Genomic DNA, 19933 nt, shown 5'->3' with positions numbered 1-19933 from the left:
TCAACAATTTGGACGCGTCTTCTTTTGGGGGCGCATTTGGATGATCGAGGCTTGGTTGCCACTTCCTCGGCAGGTAAGGCAGGTTGATGCGGCGAACCGCGAAGTAGACGCCTCACTAACTTTATGTCTATCAAGCCATTGATATCTTCATGATCATCTCCCAGAAGAATGCCCCCGCGTTCGCATAGTGCACAGATTAGCCATGGAAAGTAGAGTTGCCCTCGTGGCTTAGTCTTGATGGCCTTGATCTGATCCCTTATAATTCTTCCAACATCTAAAGGGATGAACTGTATGATGCAATAGGTAGCCAGGACGCATTCCTTTGATAATGTCTCATCATGCGTTGTAGGCATGATGCTCCGTTTGATCAAGTAATACCACGAATTTGCGTCTGGAGTTAAATTCCTGGAAGCTAACATTTTTGCCCCATTTCTCGATGTTTGCCATTTGCTTCTAGGTTTGGTTACTGTCCTTAATGCATCTTCTAATTGGCTTGGCGTAGGCTGCTCCAAGATGCGGTTTCCTTTCGCGTCCAGATTACTGTCAATGTTGAACACTTCGTTTATTTTGTTAGCTGAGAAACGCATTAACACCCCATCAACAAAAGCTGTGTTCTTCTTCATATCAAAGTCACTGTTGTAGAACATGCGGACGAGGTTTGGCCAAATACGGGTGTGCCCAATGCAGAATTGATTCCACCCCAATGTGTTTATTGTCTCAGTTATGTAAATTGCCAGTGGGTGGTGTTCAGGAAAGAAGCCTTTTTCTACGAGTATGTCACTAAATTGACGTTTTCTTCCCGAGGTCTTCTTAGGTAACGCGTCGGTTACCTTGCGTTTTCCTGCCGCATGCTCTTTTGCTTACTTTGCCAGTTCTCTCAGTTCATTCTCCAATTCGCTTTGGACATCCGTGTTCCTTAGCCGTTCCCTTGAGGGCTGGTAGTATTCCAATTCCTGCTCTAGTGCGTCGTGCCTTGAGCTGTTTTTATGCGTTGCACCCTCAGGTCCGGATGCAGATTGCTCATCTTCTTCTTCCTCCAATATCAATCTTCTTTTTCTTGTAACTCTTTTTTATTTTAAAGGCCCTTCATTCCCGTCGGATGGGCGTGGTTGAGACGCGTCAGGGCTAATTCTCCCTTCTCTATTTTCTTCTTCCCTTTCTTTTTCTTTTTCCCTTTCTTCTTCTTCTAATTCCTCTTCAAGCATCATAGCATACCGCTCCGCTTCGTCTAATCAAGTGATGCATTAGGTTGGTCTGAATGCATCACCTTCTCTTTCTTTTGGCTTTGATTGAGGAACGCCAAGATCGTACCAAAAACCTCTTGCTCGTCCAGTCGAGCCAATTCGGCCAACTCTTCAAGATTACGCTCTGAAGCAGGATTGTCAGAGGGTGGTATGGGTGGAGTAAATGGAGGGGTGCCCACTGGGGTATGAGGCGTCCTGGGGGAAGATATGAGGATGGGTGAACGAGTTGGTTGGCTCAACGCATCTGATTCCACTGGATAAATGGTTGCCAAGGGCTCGATAGAAAGTGCAGGTGGTGGACGCACAGCTGGTGACGGTGCGTTGTGGACATAGGCTGGGAGTGGATTATGCGTTGCACCCACCATAGTGATGTTAGAGATGACTGGTGGTGGGGTAGGCTTGGTGTACGGTTTGGAGGCGACCGTAGATGATGGACTCATCCTTGGTTTTATAGATGTCTTGGCCCTTGTCTTGGAAGGAAGTTTTGTCGGGGCTGCGGAAGGTTTTGAAATAGGTGGCCGCTGGGAAGAGGTGGCTCCGCCTTGTGTGGGTTTGGTTTGGGTGGTTTTTCTAGGGCACATGGGAGGTGAAATCGAAACAGAGGACGAGGAAAAAGAACTTATCGGTGAGTCGTTCCCAAAGCTCACGGTCTGGTTCTGGCTATTTGAGGCGGACGACATTGTGGCCGAAGAAGCTCGAGCGAATCGGAAGTGAAGGAGACGGAGAGGTTTTTTCTTTCTTTCTTTTGTTTCAGAGAACTCGAGAGTGAAAATGAAGAAGAAGAAGGCTTCGAATCGTTGGGTCATTTTATAGGCTGAGAGAGTGGGTTAGTGGCTGACGTCTGTAATAAATGTAAAGCTAAAGGGACTTCTCGATTATCTAAATACTCGAGTGTTTTTGTGTTCTCGGGACGCGTCCCTTCAACTGGGCCATGCATTAGACTTGCATCTAACGCGTCCGTTATTCCCAACTCGATCATTTACAACTTTTAAAGAAAAACAAATAAGTTTCCAATTTTTATAAAAACAAAAGCAAAGAACAATCTTAAAACAAACAAACAAATAAATCAACAAACTCAAACGCATCGTAAAATACATAATGAAAAAAGATAAAGATAGAGGTAGCGTCCCTGGAATATATGGCGATGCAAACGCAAGGATACTTCGACGCGGGCTTCAATTGGCTTCGCGTAGTGCGAGAGATGACTTTGGCGTTCCAGTCCATCTTCAAAGTAAGGCTTCACTCTCTGGCCGTTTACTTTGAATGCGTTGGTTCCATCTTCTCGCGTTATTTCCACAGGTCCATATGGAAAAATTGTCTTAATAATAAAAGGTCCTAACCACCTGGATTTTAGTTTTCCTGGAAACAAACACACACGTGAATTGAACAATAGAATTTTTTGGTCAATAACACGTTCTTTCTTACTGATGCATTGGTCATGCCAACACTTTGTCTTTTCTTTGTACAACTTGTTGTTCTCGTACACGTTCAATCGCCACTCCTCGAGCTCGTTGAGCTGAAGTTTGCGTTGAGCGCCAGCGAAATCCAAGTTCATGTTTAACTTCTTAACTACCCAAAACGTCTTGTGCTCGAACTCTAAAGGTAAATGTTAGGCTTTTCCAAATACAAGAGAGTATGGAAACATACCTATAGGAGTTTTGTACGCAATCCTGTTGGCCCAGAGCGCTTCATCCAGCTTCTGTGCCCAATTCTTTCGCGTTGTATTGACGACATTCTCCAGGATAGACTTGATTTCTGAATTTGATACTTCCGCTTGACCGTTTGTTTGTGGGTGATAAGCAGTGGCGATCTTGTGCCTCACATTATATTTTGCAAGTAATTTGGAAATGATGCGATTAATGAAGTGCGTACCTTCGTCATTTATCAGGGCTCTTGGCATTCCATAGCGTGTAAAAATGTTCCTGATAAGAAACTTAGATACAGTGGACACATCATTCCTAGCATAGGCTACTGCTTCTACCCACTTAGATACATAATCTACTGCAAGCAGGATGTACTAATGGCCACAGGACAGGGGAAAAAGTCCCATAAAATCTATGCCCCAAACATCAAACAGCTCAACTTCGAGAATATTGTTCATGGGCATTGCGTCCCTTGAAGAAATATTCCGGTGTGTTGACAGGGGTCACATTTTCGAACAAACTCCCTCGCGTCTTTAAAGAGGGTGGGCCAAAAGTATCTGCTTTGAAGAACCTTCGCGGCGGTTCTTTGCCCACCGGAATGCCCTCTGTAAGGAAAGTCATGACACTCAGCTAAGATGCATTGTGTCTCCTCCTACGGAACACATCGACGCATTGTTTATATAGAAACGTTTCATCCCAAAAATAAAACTTGCTGTCATGAATTAACCGCTTCTTTTGCTGAAAGTTGAAGTTCCTAGGGAATTACTTGGTGGTTAAATAATTAACTATGTCCGCATACCAAGGTTCCCTGCCTTCAACTCTAAACAGGCTTTCATCAGGAAATGCGTCCTTGATTTCACCTTCTTGGGCTTGCATTTCTTGATTCTCTAGCCTGGACAGGTGGTCAGCCACCTGATTTCCTGTTCCCTTTCTGTCTTGGATATCAATATCAAACTCTGGTAGCAGCAACACCCATTTTATCAACCTTGGCTTCATAGCCTTTTTGCTCATCAGGAATTTTATGGCTGAGTGGTCGGTGTATATGGTGGCTGACGCACCAACTAAGTAAGATCGAAACTTTTCAATGCCACACACTACAGCCAACATTTCTTTTTTAGTAGTGGTATAGTGTTCCTGAGAGTCATTTAGTGTTTTGGACGCGTAAGAGATGGGGTGTCTCAAATTACCCTTCTTTTGCCCTAACATTGTTCCTACTGCCACATCACTCGCGTCGCATATGAGAATAAAGCGCTGCGTCCAGTTCGGTGCTATCAGTATTGGGGCTGTCGTCAATGCATACTTCAAGGTTTCAAATGCGTCAGTGCAGTCTTCATTAAAATCATAAGGCCGGTTCGCCTCTAGTAATGCGCTCAAAGGTCGCGCAATTTGAGAGAATCCTCTAATGAACTGTTTATAGAAGCCGACATGCCCTAGAAAACTTCGTAAAGTTTTAACATTTGATGGTGGTGGAAGTTTTGTTATGACATCTATTTTCTTCATCTACTTCCAAGCCAGCCTTAGATACTTTGTGACCTAAGACAATTCCTTCAGTCACCATGAAGTGACATTTCTCCCAATTTAGCACCAAGTTTGTTTCCTCGCATCGAGCGAGGACGACCTCCAAATTATCTAGGCATGACTGGAACGAGTCTCCAAAGACTGAAAAGTTGTCCATGAAGACTTCAATGGTCTTTTCTAGGAAGTCAGAGAAGATAACCATCATACATCTTTGAAATATCCCAGGTGCATTATACAGCCCAAAGGGCATGGTTCTGAATGCAAATGTTCCAAAGGGCAAGTAAACATAGTCTTCTTCTGATCTTCCAGATCTATCAGAATTTGGTTGTAACTAGAGTATCCATCGAGAAAGCAATAAAATTCTTTGCCCGCAAGTCTGTCAAGTATTTGATCGATGAAAGGAAAGGGGAAGTGGTCTTTCTTAGTTGTTGCGTTGAGTTTCCTGTAATCCATACAGATGCGCCAGCCCGTGACAGTCCTCGAGGGTATGAGTTCATTATTGCTGTTGACTATCATGGTCGTTCCCCCTTTCTTGGGAACGCATTAGACTGGACTTACCCAGGTACTGTCGGATATAGGATAAATGACTCCCGCGTCTAACCATTTTAGAATTTCTTTCTTAACTACTTCTTTCATTATGGGGTTCAGCCTTCTTTGAGGCTCGATTGCCCCCGACTTCCATTCTTCCAGCCTAATCTTATGCATGCAATAAGATGAACTAATGCCACGGATATCCGCAAGCGTCCAGCCTATTGTACGCTTGTGCTTTTTCAGCATCTGCAAGAGAGATGGCTCATTAGGATCTGTAAGATTTGCGGAAATAATCATAGGTAAAGTGTTGTTGGTTCCAAGGAATGCATATTTCAAGTGTCCAGGTAACTGTTTCAGCTCGAGTTCTGGTGGTTCTTCAAGTGATGGACGCATTGGTTTTGTCCACCGCTCACTCAGACTTGGCGGCTCTGATTCTTTCAGGTTTTCCTCCAATGCGAGGACCTCACATACATGATTCTCTTCTTCAGGCAACTCAACACTGTTTAGTTGACAATTTTCACTATCTGGGAACTTTAATACGTTGAGCATATTAAACTTCACCTCTTCATTTTTCACGTGTATAGTTAGTTCGCCTTTATGCACGTCAATTAAAACTTTCCCAGTAGCTAAGAAGAGGCGTCCAAGGATAATTGGTACCTCCCTATCCGCTTCATAGTCCAAGATAATAAAGTCTGCTGGGAATATGAGATTATCAACCTTTACGAGAACGTCTTCAATCTTCCCTTTTGGGTACTTAATTGTTCTGTCAGCGAGCTGAAGAGTAACAGAAGTGGGTTGTACTTCGCCAATCCCCAATTTCTTAAAAATTGGAAGTGGCATGAGATTAATACTGGCTCCTAGATCGCACAATGCATGACCCACATCCAATCTTTCTATCGAATAAGGAACTGTGAAACTCCCAAGGTCCTTCTGCTTCTTTGATAGACTGTTGCTTACTAACACGTTACACTCCTACGTTAGTGTTATTACCTCCTTCTCACTGATTCTTCTCTTCTTCGTCAAAATGTCCTTAAAAAGTTTGACATATGTTGGCATCTGCTCCAAAGCCTCTATCAGCTGAATGTTGATATGCAACTACTTCAAGAGCTCAAGAAAGCGATTGAATTGTTGTTCATCATTCTTCTGCATCAGATGCCTAGGAAATGGTGCATTCAAAGTAACTTTACATTTTCTCGCATTAGACGTACTGGGTTCTAAATGGCTTGTAGTCTCGGGTGTTCTTTCTTCCTGATCCATTGAACGTGTGATGCGTTCTTTCAAAGGACTACTATTTCTTGAATTCATTATTCTTTCTTCAAGTGCTCTTCCACTTCGCAACGTCACCGCGTGACATTGCTCCTTCCCATTATTGTTCCCAGGTGTTTCAGTATTGCTAGGTAGAACTCCAGGCTGCCTGTTTTTCAACTCGCTTGCTATCTGCCCTACCTGGATTTCGAGGTTTCTGATAGATGAGGCCTGACTTTTCAGCAATGCGTCATTCTGGGCTATGTACTCCTTCAATAGGTTCTCAAGCGGAGATCCTGAGCTCGACGCCTGTTTTCCTTTATTAAAGAGCTGTTGATGTTGCTGATGAATTTGTTGAAATGCTGGCGGCGGTCCATTCCTTTGCTGATGGTTCGCCCCCGGGTGGTGCTCTTGATGATTTCCTTCTGTCCAAGAAAAATTCGGATGGTTTCTTCATCCAGGGTTATATCTATTGGAGAATGGGTTATTTTTTTATGAAACATACTGACTGAGGGTTTTGTGGACATTCAGCATAGGACTGAGGATCTCCACAGCCCACACAGCTAACCATGGGCTGCCCAAACGCCTCTACCTGATTCACCTTCTGCTGATTTGATGCGTTTCCCAGCGTTATGTTCTGTAGAAGGCTGGTCATCATAGCCACTTGAGCAGAAAATGTGGCTATTGCGTTGGAATCGATAGAATTAACGTTCTGAGATCTCTTCTTTCTGTCAGCTCTTCCATCATACGTTTCATCCACCCATTCAATATTGTGTTTAGCATGCGGTCTAGTATCTCTTTAGCCTCAGTGTAAGATTTGTCAATAAGTCCACCGGCTGCTGCTACGTCTTCTGTCATCTGCGATGCTCTATTCAGTCCTCCATAAAATGTCTCCATTTGGATATTTAGAGGCAGTCCATGGTTCGGGCAATTCTTGACCAAGCCCTTAAAACGCTCCCATGCCCCACTTAAGGTCTCAACATCTTCTTGTTCAAAGTTTATAATCTCTCGACACCTTCTCGCGTTGGTGGTAGGTGGGAAGTATTTTTGCATAAAATTTTCCACCAAATTCTCCCAGATGGTGATTTCACTAGGCTCCAGTGAGCTCACCCATTGTTTTTCGTCATCACGCAAACAATAGGGAAACAAGGACAACCTGATCGCCTCTAAGGTGATTCCAGAAATCACAAATGAATTACACGTTTTCAAGAAACGCTTCATGTGGGCGTGGGGATCTTCACCATGACCACCCCCAAATTGTCCAGCTGATTGGAGCATTTAGAGCATAACATATTTCATCTCAAACCTGATTCCATCCGGTGTTGGGTATATGATTCCTTGAAAGAAATCATACAGTACAAGGGACGCGTACTCCCTTATGGGATGCGTGCTTCTATTTGCCATTAGGATTGGATTCTGTGCAGCGTGAGCTAGTTGTTGATTTGCCTGTTCTTTCGCCATTGCTCGTTTCCTGGTCTGTTGTCTGAGAAATTGCTGCCTCAACTTTCGACGACGATTAGATCGGTTCCTACGCCGAAAGGTCTTTTCAATCTCGGGGTCCTTTCTGAGATCAGGAGTGCTCTCCCTGCTCATAAACGGTCACAAGCTTAGGCTTAAATCGTAATACTCCCTTGATCGAAGTGTTCTTACAACAGATACAAACGAAATTTCAGGTTAGTTTTTATTTCTGAATCCTTGGCAACGACGCAAAAAACTTGTTCGTTGCTATCGTGATTTGCTCTAGGAGTGTATTGTATAAAATAAATTGAAGAAATAAGTTTTAATTATAAGTGATGCATTTATTCTTCAATGCGTTTAAATACTTGTAACGCGTTGGGCATTAGATATATGCACAGAATGCACACAACTCCTTCTAATGACGTTCAAGTTTTCTTAAACCAGACCCAAGTATAAATCTAATTTAGGTTCCTGATAAGTCCAGGGTCGAACTCAGGGATTCAGTTAACCAAACGTAGACCTTGCGTGGTATCTACTATAGGGGTTTTCCCAAATGAATGTGAGAAATGTATTATTTACACTAAATTGTTGTGTTTGTGCAAGAGATGCAAAAGCGTTGAGTGGTGAATGATGGATCATGCGAAAATGGAGTTTAAGGTATGTGGACACGTCGGTCTAAGATGAGTGTACACAACTAGGATGTGATGTGAATGAGATGGGATGATTTGCTTATCTTTTGTTTATGCGTTAGACTTTGTTCAACATTTCTCAACGCGAATAACATACAAAACCTATCTCTAGGATGCATGCGTCTAACACAAAATGCAATGGACACTAGTAAGTCTATCTCTAGCTATACTAGGCGTCCTACTTAATGCAGCTTAGTATTCTTTCGAACAATCTATGTTAAAAATGCTTTTACTAATTTGTCAAGTTGGCTTAAGCTTTAGAATGAAGTTGTGCATAAAGTACTAATGCATTCAACATAAACAAGAAATAAACAATGGCAAGTATGATGGATCAAATATATGAATTTTATAAAGAAACAGAGAGTCTTTACAAAAACAATATTTAATCAAATGGAATGAAATTGATAAATGAGAAGAAGGAAACTGAGTCAAGCCAAAGAATACATTCTCTTGTATTTCTTTGGCTCAAACTCATTGTATACAATCACTTGTTTAGGAATTGGATGAAGTGTCTTTCTCATGATTAGCTTCCTCCGCTCCCTGACCGGCGTGGTGGTGATTCTCAACCCTTCTGATCGTCTAGCACCACAGCACAGCCTCTACAGAACTAGAATTATGGCTACAATATACAGAGAGTAAGGATCTTTATAATATTCCGAACTCCTTAACTCTGGAGGGACTTCATCTATTTATAGGCGTTGGTCATGTCCACTTGGTGAATGGGCAGCATTAAAGTCCATGTCTTGGTCAGCATTAATGTCCATGCCTTGATTAGCCGCCTGACTCTCGGAAGCTTTTCAGATGCCGCTTGCTGCAGGTGCCCATACTTGCAAATGGTGATGTGACACAATCAGCCTGGAGCAATGAATCTTCTTTGCATTGAACTCCCTCCGATGCACGACCCATGCGTTAGAGCTTTTCCTGCGGCACTTGTCTAATGCGTTAGCGTTAATCCTTGCGTTGAAATCCTGCAATACAATGCGTTAGTGCCACGATATTTAGTAATAAAACTTCTTTTGCATGAGTTTGCTAATGTTTGAATAAATCCATTCGTTTCTTTTAAAAATGAGAAGAATCTATCATTAAAAACCTTAGTTGTTCCAATTTTAAGAGTAAACATAACTTGTATTTTTACAAGTTATCAGCATAATGCATCAAGAAGTGTTCGTGATGCTTATGAGAGGTGGACCGAGGCCAATGATAAGGCAAAGGTCTATATTTTGGCAGGCTTATCTAAAGTCCTAGCAAAAAAATCATGAAACCATGATCACTGCATGTTAGATCAAAGAATCATTGCGTGACATGTTTGGAAAACCTTTCTCACAAGCCATGCATGATGCTCTTAAGTTCATCTTTAATGCACGGATAGCTAAAGGATCGTCTCTTACGGAACATGTCCTTAACATGATGAACCATTTTAATATCGCTGAGATGAATGGAAGTCTCATAAATGAGCACAGTCAGGTGAGCTTTATCATGCAATCGTTGTTGGATAGCTTTATGCAATTCTGTAGTAATTGTGTTGTGAAAAAATTGCCTACAACCTCACCACCCTTCTTAACAAGCTACAAACTTTTTAGTCTTTAATGAAAGCCAAATGAACTAATTGGGAGGTAAATGTTGCCTTTTCCAACAAGAAAAAATTCATCAGAGGCTCGACCTTTGGAATTAAATCCATGTCTCCCTCTTCATCCAATGTGAAGAAGTGGAAAAACAAGAAGGATGGAATGGGGAACAAAGCCATCACTACTGCTACTGCCCAAAAAGGCAAGAAGGTCAAGGTTGCATTAGGAACCTGTTATTATTGCAACCAAGATGGACATTAACAAAGGAATTGCCCAAAATATTTGGTTGAGAAAAAGAAGGAAAAAGAAGGTAAATATGATTTACTAGTTCTAGAAACATATTTGGTGGAAAATGATAATTATACCTGGATACTTGATTCATGAGCCACTAATCACATTTGTACTTCTAGGTCATGGAAACAACTGGCAGTAAGAGAGATGACTCTATGAGTTAGAACAGGAGAGGTTGTCTCGGCGATTGTAGTTGGGAGTTTGAAGTTGTTTTTTTAATAAAAGTTTATGTTGTTAAACAATGTTTATTATATTCCTAATTTTAAATGAAACTTGATTTCAGTTTCATGTTTGTTAGAACAATCTTTTAATGTATCTTTTATTCGGGGTAAAACATTTGTCTTGAAAAATGGTACTGGTATTTGTTCTGCAACAAATGAAAGCAACTTATATGTACTAATGTCATTAGTATTTAAAATGCGCCACAATTTTGAAATGTTCAACACTGCAACCACTAAACTAAGAAAAGAAAATTTTCTTTTAAAGATAATGCTCAACTTTGGCATCTAAAATTAGGTTACATTAATCTCAATAGGATTAAAATGTTGGTTAAGAAGGACTTCTAAACAAGTTAGAAGAAAATTCTTTATCTGTATGTGAATCTTGCTTAGAGGAAAAAATGACAAAACAATCTTTACTGGAAAAGGTTATACAGCCAAAGAACCATTAGAGCTTATACATTCAGACCTTTGTGGTATGATGAGTGTCAACGCTAAAGGAAGGTTTGAATATTTTGTCACTTTTACGGACGATTATTCAAGATATGAGTATATTTACATAATGCAACATATGTTTGACAAATTAAAAAAGTTCAAGGATTATAAGGCTGAAGTTGAAAATTTGTTAGGTAAAAAGATTAAAACACTTCGATGAGGTGGAGAGTACATGGATATGTAGGTGAAGAAAGAATGTTAATTTTTTTTTTTGCGCAAACGTTGTTACCCAAGCCCGCCCGTCCAATTGATTGGACGATAGCGACAACGGTACACATGTGTGAGAAAAGGCCCTCTATTGCCCCTCTACCCACTTTTATAAGTCACTAGAAGTATTCTCCTATTTATACCCTCTAGTCACTCCTTAACTCTCCAATGTGGGACAAGAGAAGGTGGAGTTCACCATGTGACTCTCTCATGGGCCTTAGGCCTTGGTAAGTATGGATTATTCCCAGCAATACCACAAATGACCTACAAGTACTGTGAAAATAAAAAGATAGTAATGATTCTAAGCAATGGAATGATGGTAACTTAAACATCAATAACTTGTGATTTGAATTGATACATAGTGAAGTAAGCCAACAACTAAATTTACCAAAGTGAGTTACCTCTTGAAATTTTGTAATTTATAGTTGAGACCCCAACAATATGTTTCAATCCTTTTGATTTCTCTCTTGATTCAGCGATAAAATTATGTATCATATGCTATTTGGGCTATTCACATAAAACCTTGGGTCATCGTGAAAGCTCTAGAAAAATACCCTCAAACTCTTTCATAATCCACACCTTCACTTTCACGTTAGATGCTTTATCAAGTATATTGCAATATACAACTAAAAACTGAGTTATGAAGATTTTAGAGATTATCCATCAAGTCTATCGCAATAGATCACCCAACATAAAGGGCTATGGATCAGTCACAAATTATCCATCAAGTCTATGGATCACACTAAGGGATTAAATCCCACATTAATTGAACACTCTAGGATTACTCTCCTTGTTAGGCCTTTGGTGAGATAATCTGTTAAATTCCTCTCAAACCTCATATACTCTAAGGAGATAGTTCCTTCCTTCAACAATTGTTTCATAGCTCCATGTCTCAGGTGAATATGTCTTCTTTTGCCATTATACACACTATTTTTGGCAATACCTATGGCAGCTTATGAATCACAGTGCAAAGATACTAGTATAGAAGCCCTCCATAGTGGCACGTCTTCTAGCAGTCATCTTAGCTACTCTGCTTCTTGTCCAGCTAGCTCTAGTGCTAGAAATACCGACTCTATAGGGGATTATGCTATGCAGGTTTGTTTACCTTATTTTCATGAAATAAAACTTCCTCCTAGTATAAATACGCATCCACTAGTCGAACTTATTTTGTTGTTATCTTTTACCCAATTTGCATCACAATATCCTTCTAACACTGTTGGAAAATTATCGAAATGCAGAGAAAAATCCATTGTACCTTTAAGTTACCTTAGCAAACGACGAAGTGTAGTTCAATGATCCTTACTAGGATTATGAGTGTATCTACTTAGTCTACTCACAAAATATGCAATATCGGGTCTAGTCTAGCTAATTAAAAACATAACATTTCCAAAATTTTTTGCATATTCAGATTGAGAGACACTTTCACCTTTATTCTTCTTAAGACTCATACTAGAGTCATTGGGTGTTCTTATAGGTGTAACATTAAAACTATCAAATCTATTTAGCAATTTTTTAATATATTGTGATTGATATAGAGAGAAACTATTTTCAGTTTTTCTTATCTTAACTCTTTGTATGACGTTAACCTCAACTAAATCTTTCATTTCAAATTGTGAGGATAGGAATAATTTGGTATCATTAATAATATCCATCTTTGTACCAAAAATCAATATATCAGCAATATACATACATATCATCACACAGTTGTTGGATGGACACCATCACGCAGCGGAAGAAATCAGGATCCATAAGCACTTTAGTTCATTAATTTTGGTTGAAAAGAAACATGCTAAAAATAGAGTATAAAGGGTTTCAAGAACATACCTTCGAATTCTTGTGTAGACCACCACAAGATCTTCCCTACTATCCTCTTGGTGCTTTAGATTGAGTTGTGAGACTCAAAATAAGCTAGAATCAAGGGAATATAGAGAAAATTCATTGGACAAAACCCATTGAAGAACTCCTTCTTCATCTGAATTTTTCAGCAAAAATTCAGTCGGTTCTCTTCTCTTTCTTCACTCCAATATCTTCAATATATTGCAGACTATCATGCAAAGAGAAGTTCCGCATGGGATGATGCTCATGCTTGGAGTAAAGCAAAGGAGAATCTGGGTTCCTTGTAAGCTACTTTGAAGATAAAAACCCCATTTGCTCAAATTTGTGTGATTTTCCATTTTCCAAAAATCTAAAATTTGATTTTAAATTAATATTTTATTTCTAAAATGAATATTTTTTAATTTTACAAATTAATTTCAAAAATTAATTTTCTAATAAAATTAATAAATAATTATTTAAACAATTTAAATAATTCTAATTAATTTAATATCTAATATTAAATTAATTTTTACACAAATTCATCTTTATATATTTGAATCATTTTTAAATATATTTTCTCCAATTTCATTTGATTCTAATTTGAACGTTTCAAATTAACTTATCATGCTACTCTAGAGTTAACCATTTTCGAGCTAATAGAGGGACCTCATGGACCTATAGATCATGAGCATCAACGATCCGAGATTAATCGGCTAAACTCATTAGACCTATCTAACTCCAATTCGTTAACTAATGGGTCACTCCACTAAAGCCCATAGTTGAACTCCCCTCACTTTAGATATATTATATCCACTCGATATAACCATAATTAGTAAGTTAACCTTTCACAGGTTGTTCGTAATAATTGCTGGGTCAAATCTTTGTTTTACCCTCGAAATTACCTCTTATTCCTTAAGTCCCACTGATCCCCTAATGAACAATTGTTTTATGATCCAATCACAAAACCGAGTCCCTCTCATTCCAAATGAGAGGGCGGGATCCTTTGTTTAAGTCCCAGAATCAGCACTTAAGGGAACAACCTCTCTACTATCCTTAAAGCGGGTAGGAGTGAATTTCCTCTTACACCCTATGTCCTCAGCTATCTATCTAGTGTTACCCCTGAAATGACAATCATATTTGGCCGGCACTGTTGAGCCAACCCTCACCTATGCAAATCTAAGGGCAATCCCAGATAAACAGGAGTTCATAGTTAGCTCAGGATTAAGGTGAAGTTACCTAGGTCATCGTTTTGAAATTGTCAGTCTTAAACAATAAACAACGTTATAAAGTAAAAGTGACTCATTTCGTGGTCTGATCTTGTACAAACTCTTTTGCACAAGGATACCCCCACTCCTCATGTCCAACATGAACGAATTAGGATCACTTCATTTGTAGCACTTTACAACTCCTTGTAACAACTACAGAGCAGGCCGTATCCATTAGTGTTACCAGAATAAGATACCTAACCTAATCCATGTACTATAGATCATTTTAACTATTTACTCGAACTTGATCCACCTTTATGTCTCCACATAAAGTTCAAGTACTCATCCAATAGTCAAGGGACTTTTAGGTTTATTAGATTTCTATTCAAGTAATAGATTTATTCAATAACACCTTTATTGAATTTTCAGAATAAGCTCCATTGTTTACATACCACGAGTTTTAGGACATAAAACCCAACAACAGTCAGCTCCGGACAAATTTGAGTAAATACACGTGTTAGAACAGTTTACTTTAAAATCATTGTTTATAAAGTGTTGTTAAATTTTTTATGCTATTATTTAGGAGCTTGTTTTAGACCATAAAGAGATTTAGTAAGTTTACAAACCTTATTTTCTTGACCACCAACCATAAAAACCATCAGGTTGTGTCATACATATTTCCTCTTCCAAGTTCCTATTGACGAATGTCGTTCTTACATCCATATGATGTATTAGAAGTCCACAAATTGTAGCATAGGCTATCAAAGCTCTAATAGTGGCTATTGTAGTCATGGTGAGTAAGTATCAAAATAATCTATGCCTTGTTTTTGTGTGTATCTCACGATCACTAATCTAGCTTTAAACTTATCTATCGTACCATCTAGTCTCATTTTCTTCTTAAAGATCCATTTATACCTAATGAGTTTATTTCTTTCAGGCAGTTCTACTAATTCCCATGTTTGATTCATGACTAAGGAATCTAATTCACTCTTGTTTGCCTCTTTCCTAAAACTAGAATCTACTGAGCTTAAAGTTTCTTGATAAGTTTTTGGATCCTTATCTATTAAGTACATGCAAGTAAAATGATTGTCTATTTTATCTGAATTTTCAACTAGAAAGTTAGTTAGAAAATTAGGTCCAAAATCCTTACTAACCCTTTGTCTTTTACTTCTTCTAGGCTCTAACTCAAGTATGTTATTATGGTTAGAAAGAGGGAGTTCAACATTTGATCGATGCTTGAAGTACTAGTAGTTTAATTATTGGGTGAATTTTCTACTAATTTATCAACAATTTTAATCATGGGAAAAATATGCTAAAAAACACAATATCTCTATATTCACACACTGAGTTATCACTTAAACACATAAACCTATATTCAACACTTTTATTAACATAACCAATAAAAACACAGTCATAAGTTTTATATCCTATTGTGAGATTCTTAAATTCTAGAGATGCCATCTTGGCGAAGTACCTTCATACTCTTAAGTAATCTAGATTAAGTGGATAACCATTCAGCAACTCAAAGGGAGTCTTATCCAACCTTTTATGAGGAACCCTATTAATTATGGAATAGGTAGAAAGCACAACTTCCCCCCACATATTATCGGATAATCCAGAACAAAATAACATAGCATTCATTATTTCTTTTAAATTATATTCTTACGTTCTGTTATGCCATTTTGTTGAGGTGAATACGAAGCAGTTACTTCATGAATTATACCGTTTAATTCACATAATTCCTCAAGGAAAGTATTACCATATTCATCTCCTCTATCATATATAATTCTTCTATTCTTCCATCTAATTGATTTTCTACTTTAGCCTTGAATTTAGAAACATGCCACTAGCTTCATCCTTTGATTTTAGAAGGTAAATTTTTGTATATCTAGAGTAATCATCAATAAAAGAAAAATAATATTTTTTACCGCCTCTATTCATAGCATTACTAAAATCAACTAAAACTGTGTGAATTAGTTTAAGTAATTCAGTGCTACGTGTCGTAATTGATTTAAAAGGTCTTTTTCCGCAAATTTTGCTTCTACACAAATTGGGCATCTATTACTAAAATCAACTAAAATTACGCAAATTTTGCTTCTACACAAAGGTCTTTTAATTGATGCAACGTTAACATGTCCTAATCTACCATACCACACATCAAATGATTCAACCATATAGGCAAAATGAGAGGCATTTTCATTCATGGAGATAGCAGTAGGAACAACATTCAAGACAAAAAGACTATCAAACAAGTATCCCTTACTAACAAAGTCACTACTTTTGGTGATGACGACCTTGTCAACTTCAAACACAATGTTAAACCCCACTTTGTTCAACAGACTCTTTGACACTAAATTCCTATGTAAAGAAGGAGCATACAATACACTACTAAGGGATAAAGCTTTTCTAGAAGTAAGTTACAATAAAATCTTCCCTTTCCCAAGAACACTAACAGTTGTTGAATTTTCCATGAAGATACATTTGCCATTGTCGGTGTCCTGGAAGTCGTGGAAAAGATCTCAGTTTGAGCAAAAGTGCCTTGATGCACAGTGTCTAGGATCCAATCAGACTTGTTCTCCACCAAATTTACCTCCAAGACCATTGCGACAATGATATTGTCCTAAAAAACTTTGGCCTGTGGGACTGGTTTGACAACAATAAAATTTTGATATGGTCTTCCCTTTCTCTGGGTGCACTAGTAGGATTTGTTTCCAAGTTTTCCATAGACATAACAGATCACTTGAGACTTCTCAATTCGTCAACTAGCGTCCTTGTATTGACCTTTCTTTTGTGATGCCTTTATTGTTTGTTTCCCTTTGTTTTTGAACCGTCTTTTTACATTAAGATATTCAACATGGTTAGCATTAACTGAATTCATTGATAAAGAGTTCATCTAATCTTTTTTTTTCTGTTCGCTTCTTCAGTGCGCATGTGACCAATGAGCTCTTGCAGTGTTAGATTCTTCTTTTTGTGCTTCAAGTGGTTACTGCAGTCACTCCAAAAGGGTAGAAACTTTTTAAACAACACATTTACTTGAAGAACCTCGTACATCTTCATGCCTTCAGAGAGTACGTTGGCCACTAAATTTTTATATTCATGAATTTGCTCCATGACTGGTTTATCGTTGGCCATCTAGAACTGTAACCACTTCCCCCTTTAATTTTAAGGTTTCATGCCTCCAATTCAGTATCAATAACCATGTATTTATTTAATTAAAGCATGCAAGTCTAAATAGAAGGGGAGTTTGACAATCAAAACTCCACTAATTAAGTGGATTAGGTAGAGGTTAATTGGAGAAAATGGGAAAATCACACTTTTCAATTTTCAATTTATTTTTTCCTTTTTAGTTGTTCAAATAAAAATCAAATTAAATTAAAATAAAAACTGATTTTGAAATTTCAAAATTAAATTGATTTAAAAGACTATATTTTAAATAAATAAATAAATAATTTAATATCAAATATTAGATTAATTAAAAACCTAATCCAAACATGAACCCTTATTCATGTAATTGATATTTAAATCTATTTAAATATTTTCAACTCACCAAAAAATCGTTTAATTTATTAATTAACGTTAATTATATCAAATATAATAATCCAACCCCTAAACCAAATTTGAAGATTTCAAATTCTCTCAATACGTTATTCTAAGGTTTGATCCTTTTTCGAGTTAGTAGAAGGACCTAATGGATCTATAAATCATGAGCTCCAACTATTTGAGATTAATCGGTTAAATTCTTTAAACCAAATATTCGTTAACTACCAAGACATACTAGTATAGCTCAGTAGTTTCACTCTCCTCACTGTAGATATATTTCTATCCACTTGATTTATTGATCCTTCACAAGTTGTTCGTATTTACAACTAGGTAAAGCCTACTGTTTTACCCTTATAATACAACTTGCTCCTTAAGTCTCTACTGATCCTTTAATAAAGGATTTGTTTATGGTGTTACCAATAAACCAAGTCCCTTTTAGGCATAGAGAGGGCATGACCCCTTTGTTCAAGACCAGGAGTCAAACAACTTATCTGTTAACCCTAAAATGGCTAGAAGTGAATTCTGTCTTACAGGACTATGTTTCCAGCGATCTATCCGATCTTACCCCTAAAATGTAAGGCTTATTAAATGGCAACGTTGAGCCACTCTCATCCATGCATATTAAAGGATAATCCCAAATAAACAAGAGTATTTAGTTAGACCAGAATTAAGATCGAGTTACCTTAGGTTATCAAATTGGAATAGTTAGTTTTGACAGTAAATGGTCGTTATAAAGAACAGTGACTATTTTGTGATCCAGTCTTGTGCAAATATCTTTTGCATAGAATGCCTCCACTCGTATGTCTCCACATGAATGACTTTTGGATCACATCGTTTGTATCAATATACAAAGCGAGCCACATCAATAGCGTCCTCAGAATAAGGTACCCAATCCTATCCATATACTTATAAACCGTTTTGGCTATATACTAAAACTTATCCTTTTTTATGTCTTTACTTGTTTAAGTATTCATATCATAGGCATGGGTTCGTTAGTTTATTGGATTTATGAATCTATAAATATAATTTATATATTCAATAACAACTTTATTGAAATTCTCTCAATAACATCTTTATTGTAAATAGAAATATGTTTATAGTTTACAAACTGCGAGTTTTAGGACATACATCCCAATAATTTAATCAAATTGGTGGTCTGATCCAATTCCTTCCATGCCTCTCCAAGCTCATTTACTTTCTCTCCATGCATTCTGTAACTGTAACGAATCTGAATTAACACCTGAATCGATATTCCTAAAATATATAGGCATACGACAAATGGGAATGAGAAAAATTTAAAATCTCAGTGCACAATGTGCCTTAACTCCCTAAACACTACTTTATCAATCTTCTTAATAGCCTTCGTTGTCTCTTTGATGAAATTCCTGACAAATGTCTCTAGCCTATTGTGCTTCCTCTCAAATTTGGAAGTTGAGTCTTGAATTATACAAATGAAACAACAAAATCCCATTTTTCTCAACAAGTATAATTTTAAATTAAGGAATCAATATAAAATTTGTACTTACAAAATCCCATTTGCTTCACAGATAAATTAAGGAATTACTTGTATCATATCATTTCCATGCAACCTCCTATATGTTCAATGTATTTTACTTGACGAGGATTTCTCTTCATCATAAAATTCTTTGAAAAAATCTAAAAATCTACAAAAAAAAAAAAAAAAAAAAAAAAAAAAAAAAGGCATATTAGATTAAGCGATTCTCCCCACCATCACTAATTTAGTCGAATGAGAACGATTAACTATTTCCACAGCCTTATAGGTATAACAAACAACAAATCACAAACATGTTAAGATAGAACATAATGTTGTTGTCTCGTCAATTTGTAAGTATTGGATGAGATTAGAAGATAAAAGAGACATACCACCAGTAAATGCCTACAAGCTATAAGTAGAACAAGACACACAAAGCAGGAAAATTTGCAATCTTCAAACACTACAAAAGGCCGAGAAAGGTATTGAAAGTTCACAACCTTCACATTAAGAAAAAACAACTTTACGCCCTTACCTTCGCATCATTGTGAATAAATTGAATACCGTGTCCTAGGTATATAGTGTATGAACAGAACCGACACTTCGATAATCTCATTCACGAATGGCTGTGCGAGATCGATGGATGAGGATGATTCATGAGAGACAACGGTCGAAGACAGACAAAATAGGTGTTGTGCCGTGGAACATTAGGGTTTCGACTAGAGAGAAAGGAATTGAGAGGGATGAGGGAGGGAAGTGAAAATAGATGATATTGCG

General features: G+C 37.8%; 1 non-coding gene across 1 annotated transcript; it reads left to right on the top strand.

Moving 5' to 3' along the window:
* The first annotated feature begins 7094 nt into the window (after nt 1-7094).
* On the top strand, nt 7095-7197 carry LOC120087450. The gene has a single exon (XR_005484591.1). It is a non-coding gene; the product is annotated as a small nucleolar RNA R71 (small nucleolar RNA).
* Nucleotides 7198-19933: the final 12736 nt, after the last annotated feature.

Source organism: Benincasa hispida, chromosome 9 (genome assembly GCF_009727055.1).
Source record: "Benincasa hispida cultivar B227 chromosome 9, ASM972705v1, whole genome shotgun sequence".
Classification (NCBI taxonomy): domain Eukaryota; kingdom Viridiplantae; phylum Streptophyta; class Magnoliopsida; order Cucurbitales; family Cucurbitaceae; genus Benincasa; species Benincasa hispida.
Note: the sequence above shows the minus strand (reverse complement) of the source record. Positions and strands in the feature narration are given on the sequence as shown.